The sequence below is a fragment of the Patella vulgata genome, chromosome 6 (assembly GCF_932274485.2).
Source record: "Patella vulgata chromosome 6, xgPatVulg1.2, whole genome shotgun sequence".
Lineage (NCBI taxonomy): Eukaryota > Metazoa > Mollusca > Gastropoda > Patellidae > Patella > Patella vulgata.
Genome location: NC_065884.2, coordinates 55,433,356 through 55,442,609, shown reverse-complemented (window position 1 = coordinate 55,442,609; position 9,254 = coordinate 55,433,356).

The following is a 9,254-nucleotide window of genomic DNA, read 5'->3' as shown; positions in this document are numbered from 1 at the left end:
TGAATTGTCAGATATCCTTTCACAGTCTCACACAACAACTTTTGATCTTCGAAGGAATTATTAGTGAGCAAAAATTCGCCCATGTACCTGTTATCACCTGTCACTTCAGTCAGTTATATAGAGGGATAACTCGTGTTTTCATTTTGCGTTCGTCACTTCCGATTGTTGAAACATTGATTACATATCTATCGTAGCAATGATCTCTGTGATACAATAATATTTGGAACGTCTTTTACCAGTTTTATCACATATGTGATAATGACTGGCACCAATATTGTCCTTTAAAATAAAGACATTATCTCGCACGTGCCTTTCAATGTTGCATCTAGTATAAAGTTACGATTGCCAAGTTGCTCGTAAATTATGTGAAGTCACATCTGTATTTTAAGTATAAATACTAGCCTGTCCAGTGGATATCCTGTCAGCCTAATAAATTGTCTGCCTAAAGGCTATATATATGCACTGGTCTGCCTAATGGCTATATATATGCACTTGTCTGCCTAATGGCTATATATATGCACTGGTCTGCCTAATGGCTATATATATGCACTGGTCTGCCTAATGGCTGTTTTATATTAACAAATATTAGGCAGACCACCAAAATTGTATATTTGTATTTTTGAGGATTTTTTTTTTAAAAAAAATTTCAGATATCAATTAGACAGCCCCAAAGGTGTCATTTTTAAAATTTTCATCTCCAAAAAGTAATAAGTATGGATTTTCACAAATGTCTACCTAATGCCCAAAATATAATACGGTCTGCCTAATGCCCAAATCATATATATATATATATATATATATATATATATATATATATATATATATATGTACATACTATGTCTAAATGTTTGTCTCTGTCCAAATGTTCGTCCACATTCATGTCTGTTTTGTTACAAATTCGTCTGTTTTGTAAACGTCCACTGGCACCTCTTTATTCTATTCTTTGCACCTACTATCTCATGTCTCTTGCTGTTGTCTATTGTCTTCTGTACATATATATATAAACCTAATTATCCTCCTTTTCACTAATCACATTGTAAATTATTGCACCCTGTATACATAACATGTTATTGTCTGCGATATCACCTCGGTGGAAGCGGACATAAAATACAACTAACTAACAACAACAATCAATTTCTTCACAATACAGTATTGGAACTTAAACTCTCTCTTCTGTTTTAATTCAAGGTACGGAACGCACAAAACAAATTAACTACGGCGTATGACACGAACCGCCCCTTTAAAATACATCAAATGCTCTTAAAGCCTGAAAAAATCGGCAATAAATATACTTTCTATGGATGGTTCAGAATGTTTAAATAAACAATTCATTTTGCCACATATTGAGTCCCTATTTTGTTTCAATTTTGCAAAATACTTATCGTATCTTTTCCAGTTACAGGCACGGGCAGATAATTATGCTCCAATGGGCAAGAAACCTGCACAAAAGACTTGAAATTTGGGATTAAAGTCTTATAACAGGCCGTGTATTCACCTTTATAATACTGTGTCTCCCAATCAGATTCCTTCTACATCAGGACAACGCCTATTTATTTGGTAATGTCTAATTATTTTTGGGCCCATTCATTTTCTAATTCCACCGACAACAATTTGAATATAAAGTAAAATTATTGTCCATCATTTTTATACTGCTATCTACTGTAAAAATACACTTACGGTAACGCCACATATATTTTTTTCTTACAAGCAAAGACTACAATCTTACTCCTCTCATAAATACATTGTTTCATTTTAATTTCTTATGCCCAGCAACTTGTATTGAACTTACTTGGATATCCAAAATCTTACCAATTTTGATGTTATATACCAAAACTCGAACAAAATCAACCAATGAGACTGTCAAAAAAAAACAAGTCTGCTGAGTATCACGTCGATCGTATTTGAAATGGCAGAGCCCTAGGCATTGTCCCAAGAAGAACTACATTACCAAGTGCATAAAACTAGTTCACGATTCAGAAAACAAATATTGTAAAAGCTAAAGTTCTCTGGTTATAAGTCTTAAAATGAAACTAACACTGTATTAGATGTATAATATTAAACATATAATTAAAATAAAATAAAGTATTAATGACATATTAATATTTACATAAGTTGGGGGGTAGGTGTAAGAGCTTTCTTACTCGCTGGTGTTTAGAGGCACTATTTCGTCTATAGGACGCCTATCTTTAAGTTATAAAACTACACACTTTGGACAAATAATATACAAAATATACGCTTACCTTAAAATGAAACAAACACTGTATTTGATGTATAGCAAGTTTATGAGGACATTACTTACTTAGTTAGTTGTATTTTACGTCCGCTTCCACCTAGGTGATATCGCAGACAATGAGGACCCTATTCGTTCGTTCTTGGTGTTTAACGTCTGCTTCCACATAAGTGGTATCGCAGACAAGACATAGGAGAGCCGAAGCTGATTCCTGTTTTTTAGAATATGATTTTGCAATCTTTCCATTTGGCCTTAGGCCATGGATTTGGTTTAGTGGGAAGTTCTTCCCTTTATTTAATATAAAACATATCGTTTGGTAGAGGATTACGTCTTCTTCTGGATTGGTAGATGTCATCGTTTTAGTGTTTAGGTGGAGGCCCGTCTTATCGTGGCCTCCCCTTACTCCACTATCCCACTCTCTGGGTTTGGTATCAGTTTTATTTGCGGAATAATGTTTAGATGCCGAGTTCGTCTGACCGTAACTCCCCCTTACTCCACTATCCTGCTAGTTTGGTAAATGTCATCTTTGTGGGGTTTGTGTTTAGGTGCCAGGCCCGTCTTATCATGACCTCCCCTTACTCCACTATCCCATTCTGTAGGTTTGGTGTCTGTTTTTGGTGGAATAGTGTTTAGATGCCGAGTCCCCCTTACTCCACTATCCTGCCAGTTTGGTATAAATCCCCTATGTAGTTTAGTGTTTAGATGCCGGGCCCGTCTAACCGTGACCCCCCCCCCTTACTTCACTATTCTACTTAGTCCAACTGTGTCCATTAGGGCGTGGATTTGTTCGAAGATTTGCAGTTTCAGATCTGGTCTCGGGAAGAGTAGGTTCTTAGTGTTGAATGGTATGTTGTTGGTCTCCATTGTTCTCACTAGTTCCCTTCTCTCCTCCTCGTATACCTCGCAGTCTACCAGGACATGGTTGGTGGTACATTCTTCTCCGCACTCACAGATGATGACTTGGTGTTTGTAGTCTCGCAGCCGCTCTTTCACCCTTAGCTTCGATATAAGTCTACAAATATCTCTTCTAGGGTGATTGAGTGTTGTCTTTGTGTAGATCTTGTCATCCAGCCGGAATCTGTATGTGTCATGTTCAACGAGATTTAATTCCCAGATTGAATTGACCTGTCTTTTGAATATACTGTAGATGTCCGTGGTGCTGTAGTCAATGGTGCGGAGTGATGCTGTGTCCTTGAGACCTTCATTGGCGAGTCGATCTGCCTCCTCGTTTCCTCTAATGTTGACATGTGATGGAATCCACACGAGTTCTACTTTGCTTCCCGTCTCTATACCCCTCTGGTACAGCTGCCTGATTTCCAAAATGACTTCTGGTCTTGAGTCCGAGTTGTCATTTTGGATTGAAATCAGACTGCTCAGAGAGTCGCTTGGAATGACGAACTTACTAGTCTTTTGATGGGAAATCCATGATATAGCGTCACGAATGGCCACAAGCTCTGCAGTGTACACCGAACAGTTATTGGGCAGTTTCCTGCTTATTCCCTGTTTCCCGTTTGGCAGGTATATTCCAAACGAGCTGGTGCCCCTTTTAGGATTGCGTGAGCCATCCGTGTACACATGGTCCCAGTCATCAGACGGCCAGTTGTCTTCCAGGTGTTCTAGAGAGAAAGCACGTGCAGCAGTGGGGTTGTTTTTCTTGTCAATTTTCTGTAGTAGATCTAGATTAACCGGCGGTATAGGGAGCGTCCAAGGGGCAATCGCTGGGGGGGGGGGGGGGTCGTGTTCATTTATCACGAGCTCCCCCAGTTGCAGTTCCTTGATTGTTTCCCTGATACCCTGGCCGAAGCTTTTCTTTCTAGGATCTCTTACATATCTTGTCTTTTGTAGACTGACAAAAGTAGGGGATCTTTTGCCCAGTTGCGAGATCATGGCCCAATACCTTGTCGCTAGTTCTTTTCTTCTTAGGGATAGGGCAACTCCCCGGCTTCCTGTAGTAATGCCTCTCTCCTAGTCCCAAGCCCTATGCCGGTCGCAATACACAGAGCTTTGTATTGGATGGTGTCAAGCTTACTTAAGAGTTTTGGCGCACAGTTCATGAAGGCCAAAGAGCCGTAGTCTAATACAGAGCGTATTAGAGCACGATACACCATCATTAATGTAACTCTATTGGCACCCCATGTGCTGCCCGTTATTTTCCTCATTAAGTTTAGGATTTTGGTGCATCTATCTACAGTCTCGTCGATGTGCGGTTTCCAGGTCAGCCTTTGGTCAAAGATTACGCCAAGGAACTTGGTTTGGTCTTTAAACTCGATGGTTTTCCCGTTCATACACAGAGTCATTCTGTTTATCCCTCTATCCCTGTTTACAAGCATGCCGACTGTTTTCTTCTCCGAGACTTTGAATCCCCAATCGTTTGCCCATGCCATGAATTTGTCTAAGGCCTTCTGCATGTTCTTTTGTAGTTCACAGAAGTTCCTCCCTTTCCTCCATATGGTACTGTCATCAGCAAATTTAGCTAACTCAGTTTTGGCGTCGAGGTAGGAAGATTTCTGTATGTCGTTGATCATGATATTGAAGAGAGTGGGACTGATAACCGACCCCTGAGGCGTGCCATTTTCTAATGTTTGCGCGGCACTCAGGAATCTGCCTACATTCACCTGTATCCTTCTATCGCTCAGAAAGCTTTTGATCCACCGAAACATTATGCTCGTTATAGCCAGACTAAATCGAAAGCCTTAGTTAAATCTACGAACACGACACATAACAGGTTCCCAGAGAGGAGTGCGTGCGACATGACTTGCTGTAGTCTCACCAAGTGGTCCGTTGTTGAACGCCCTTTCCTGAACCCGCTTTGATTTTCGTCGATCAGTCGGTTGCTCTCCAGATAGAACTGTAGTCGTATGTTAACCATTGTTTCCAAGGTTTTGCACAGTGTGGATGTCAAGCTTACTGGTCGATAGGACTCTGCCTTTGTTCTCTCTTTACCTGGTTTTGGAAGAGGGATAACGTTGGCTTTCCGCCATTCTTTGGGTACCTCTCCTGCCAGCCAGGATGTGTTGAAGAATTTAGTAGTATCCTTTTGGCATTTCTAGGCAGATGTTTGAGCATCGAGTACTTTACTTTGTCCTCACCAGCCGCACTATCCTTCTTGAGGGAAAGAGCCTTATTTAACTCCTCTTCAGAGAAGGCTAGATTGATTGGTTTAGCCCCTTCATTAGGTTCAATTTCTAGTTAAGAGTGCTGTGAGTAAAAGATTTCCTTTCTCTTCAGGAACTCTGGTGATAGGTTTTCGTCCCTGCTTGCGTCAGCGAAAGCTTTTGCAAGTAGATCTGCCTTTTCATTGCCGTTGGTAACGTACTCATCTCCATTCTTTAGGTCTGGTATGTTGAATGATCTGCGCTTCCCGTTCATGGCGTTCAGCTTCTTCCAGACGGCACCTGTTTGCGTGTTTTGATTCAACGCATTACAGAATGTCATCCAGTGTTCGCTTTGTGCCTTCCGGATGGTGTCTCTTGCGGCGTATTTCAACTTCAGGTAGTTTTGGTGATTGACTTCATTGTAGTGGCGTTTCCGTAGGCGTAGTGCCTTCTTTCTTTCGTTAACCGCCTTCTGACATTCTGGTGACCACCAAGGTTTTCTAATCCTTGATTGCCCTCCAGAAGTCTTGGGAATGGAGTCGTCTGCGGCTCATATAATAGCACTCGTGATGTTGGCTGCGTACACGTCGATGTTGGCATCGATGATGTCTTCTTCTTTCCACCCAAGGCAGCCTACACGGAAGTTAGCCCAATCAGCCTCTTTTATTTTCCAATTGGGTTTCCCGTTATAGACTTCCCTGGTTGTTTCACATTGGATGCAGAGTTCTATCAGTAGATGGTCGCTGCCAAGTGTTTCATCTTCGTGTACTTGCCAGTCGCAGCGGTTTGCCATACCAAGCGTACAGAGCGTGAGATCCAGGTGTGAAGGTGGGGCATTTCCTCCAACAAAAGTAGGGCTCTCGTCGTTCAGTACGCATGGATATCATGGGATGAGTTTTCAATAATACTGTTATCCTCTAAATAGCTTTGACCCACTGAGGGTCCTGTATTAGTAGGGGTGGAAGAGACATAACTACTAGGTGTATCATCAATAGACTTGTTAACATCATTCTTAGCATGGCTATCGGGGTCGAGGATAACATTTGCTCTACTGGTAAGGGTAGGGTTGTCATTGTTGTTTACTGGTTTTATAATGAAACTTAAGGTTGACAAGTCATGGTTTAGACTTCCTGGGGTTTTGGAATTGGCTTGACCGGTTATTATCTCATTAGTTTTTGTGGTATTATTATGGGAGTGAATAACAGTATTGACATTAAAGTTCTTTTCTTCCCAAGGGAATTTATCAAGGACATGGTTTATGATATCTTGGTTCTCATATATAGGTTCATTATTATTATTGCTATGAGTAGATTCTGAGGCTGTTTCCGAAGATATTAAACCACTATTTGAGCTGGGTTGGGGGTGCAGAGCAGGAAATTCAATTCGACTGTCTGGATTTGGGGCTTTAGGGTTGTCTCCAAGGCTGAATCTTTTATCAGGTTTTGAACATTCGCGGCCAAGATGACCATGAAGGCCACAGTTGTAACAGACTTTGCCCCGTATTTGGCCCTCATATTTAATGGATACATGTATCCCCTTTACATATATGTGAGAAGGGATGGGTTTAAACATTTTTTTTTTACATACACAATTCTAACACCGCTTTCCACAGTTGGAAATGGTTTGAAGGTAGAGCGATCACATTTGACCAACTCACAATAATTTATCAATTTGTTAACAAGATATTTATTGTCCATCTCGAAAGGTAAGCCAAAGACGGCTACCGGAATCGAGTCTACAGGGTAGTCCCATGTGATGTTGCCTGCAGCTTCAACTGTGAAATTGCAGTTATTCACAGAAAAGTTTTTGAAGGTTTCAAGAAAGATATCCTTAGAAAGGATATCTCGGAGGGTATGGCAAAATTTACCTTTACCTACATTTTGCAGACATTTTATATTGTTGACGTTATAATCCTTAGCATGCAAGAAGTATAGGATGTCGACAGAAGCTATCCCAGTCGAGGAGTTATCATCATCAGGTATAAGCTCCATTGTATTGTCTCTATTTATATGGTTTGTAACACTCATTTCCCCATTGGGGTTAATTGTCATCTTTGTAGATTTTATGAAACTCATTGTCAATAAATTACTTTTAACAGCTTGTCTCTGGTTATAATTAGTGAGTTGAGGTTGTCTTAGGGGATGCTCGATTCACAGTCCGGAACGTACCGAATTGACAGAATTGCAATCGAGTGACGCGGAATTCAGTCCTGTCACAGTTCTGTCAGTCCCAACAGCTGAGGTGGTGTGAGTAGAATCGAGCATCCCCATAGTGTTTATAGTGAGTCACGGCGGCCATGACGGCCATGACAGTAAGGCTGTCGCCAACTGAGAATACTAAAGTCTTGTCTAACTTGAATACGAATATTATATTTATTTAGTGCTGTGGTATTATATCATGTCAGGGGTATCTGGATCGCATCTATTTTAACGATTAGATGGCCATTATCGGATACTAAATAACTCTTTAACAACACAGGTTAGAGAAGAGAGCTTCCAAGACACGTTTTGTCGGCTCGACTACACTACGTCTCTCACCATAGCTGAGACTAAGCTCACTCTATGTTTGAAATACAATTCTACAAAATACATAATAGACAATTATGACACATTGACAATTAAACTATAAAATATTGCTTCCAAGTTGAAATCTAAAACAATAGTTCATTCTATAGAGAGTTTGGTTAATGACCAATACTTAATCTCGCCATTGTTTAGACTGTAATGCTTCGTCTAAATTATATCTGGCGTAATAGCCGGTGGCTGGTTTAATAAGGTTCTATAACCCAGGGGCCAGTTGATATTTGGTTGTAAAGAGTCAATTGGCTATGTGTTTTTATAAGAACAATATATCACTCATGCCAGTGTCTGTTTAATTCAACACGTATCTTACTTGAGAAATAAATAGGTAAATAAAATATATTTATGATATGTTTGCCAAAATGGGAAAAGTAACATTGGTTTTTAATATATAGAAATCATATGACTTGTGTCGGTCATAATATCAATAGCCATTTCCAACTGTCTTCATCTCGGCGTGGGGGGGGGGGGGGGGCTGGTAACTGAAAACTGAAAGAAAGCAATGTATTAATTGGCTTAAATTGATTAGCAATTTTGATTTACTTAAAAAAGTGTTAATTTAATTACATTTATTTTGTTTCATGTGTTGATTTGCTATGTCACTGATGAGTCAGTCATATCTATCTAGACTTAACTAAGATTCTGACTGTGCACATACATGTAGGTGTACAGTTTTACTATATTAAACTGAATTTTAGATTCCAAAATACCATAACAACAATCTTTTCTATTAGAATTAAATAGTTAGCCGCCATTTCTTCTTTAATTTTTTTATTTTTGAATTTCTTTTATTATATGATCTTTTCCTTGGTAATTTGCTTATGCAGCCAATATTGAAACTGAAAAAATATATACATGACATTTAAAATACAGATATGACGTCATCCTTTGATGTTGGAGTACCATTATTTCAAAAAATCGTACGGGCAATGTGCTAAGCGTAACTTAGTAAAATATTGAACTCGAGTGACGTATTTCATTGCAAAGCACGTGCAAGTGTCTGTATTTTAAGTTGTTTAATGGTCTCGAGCTTAAGACATTGCGTAATATTTTGTATATATGTTGTTACAATATATTACTTAATGTCTCGCTCTCGACCATTAAACAATACGTAATTAACCTTTAAAGATACCTTACCATATACAAACTGTGTGATATGAAATTGAAACTAATGTATCTACATTGTTGAACTTAATAAGCTATGCTAATTTAACCATTCATAAACTCAAAGCAATATTCACTTCGAGACAAGCCACTGAAGCGTGCACATTCGCCGTGTTGAGTTCAACTTTCTGTAAGGATAATTATCGCTGCACGAGACACCCTACTATTATTTTATTGTTTTTGGAT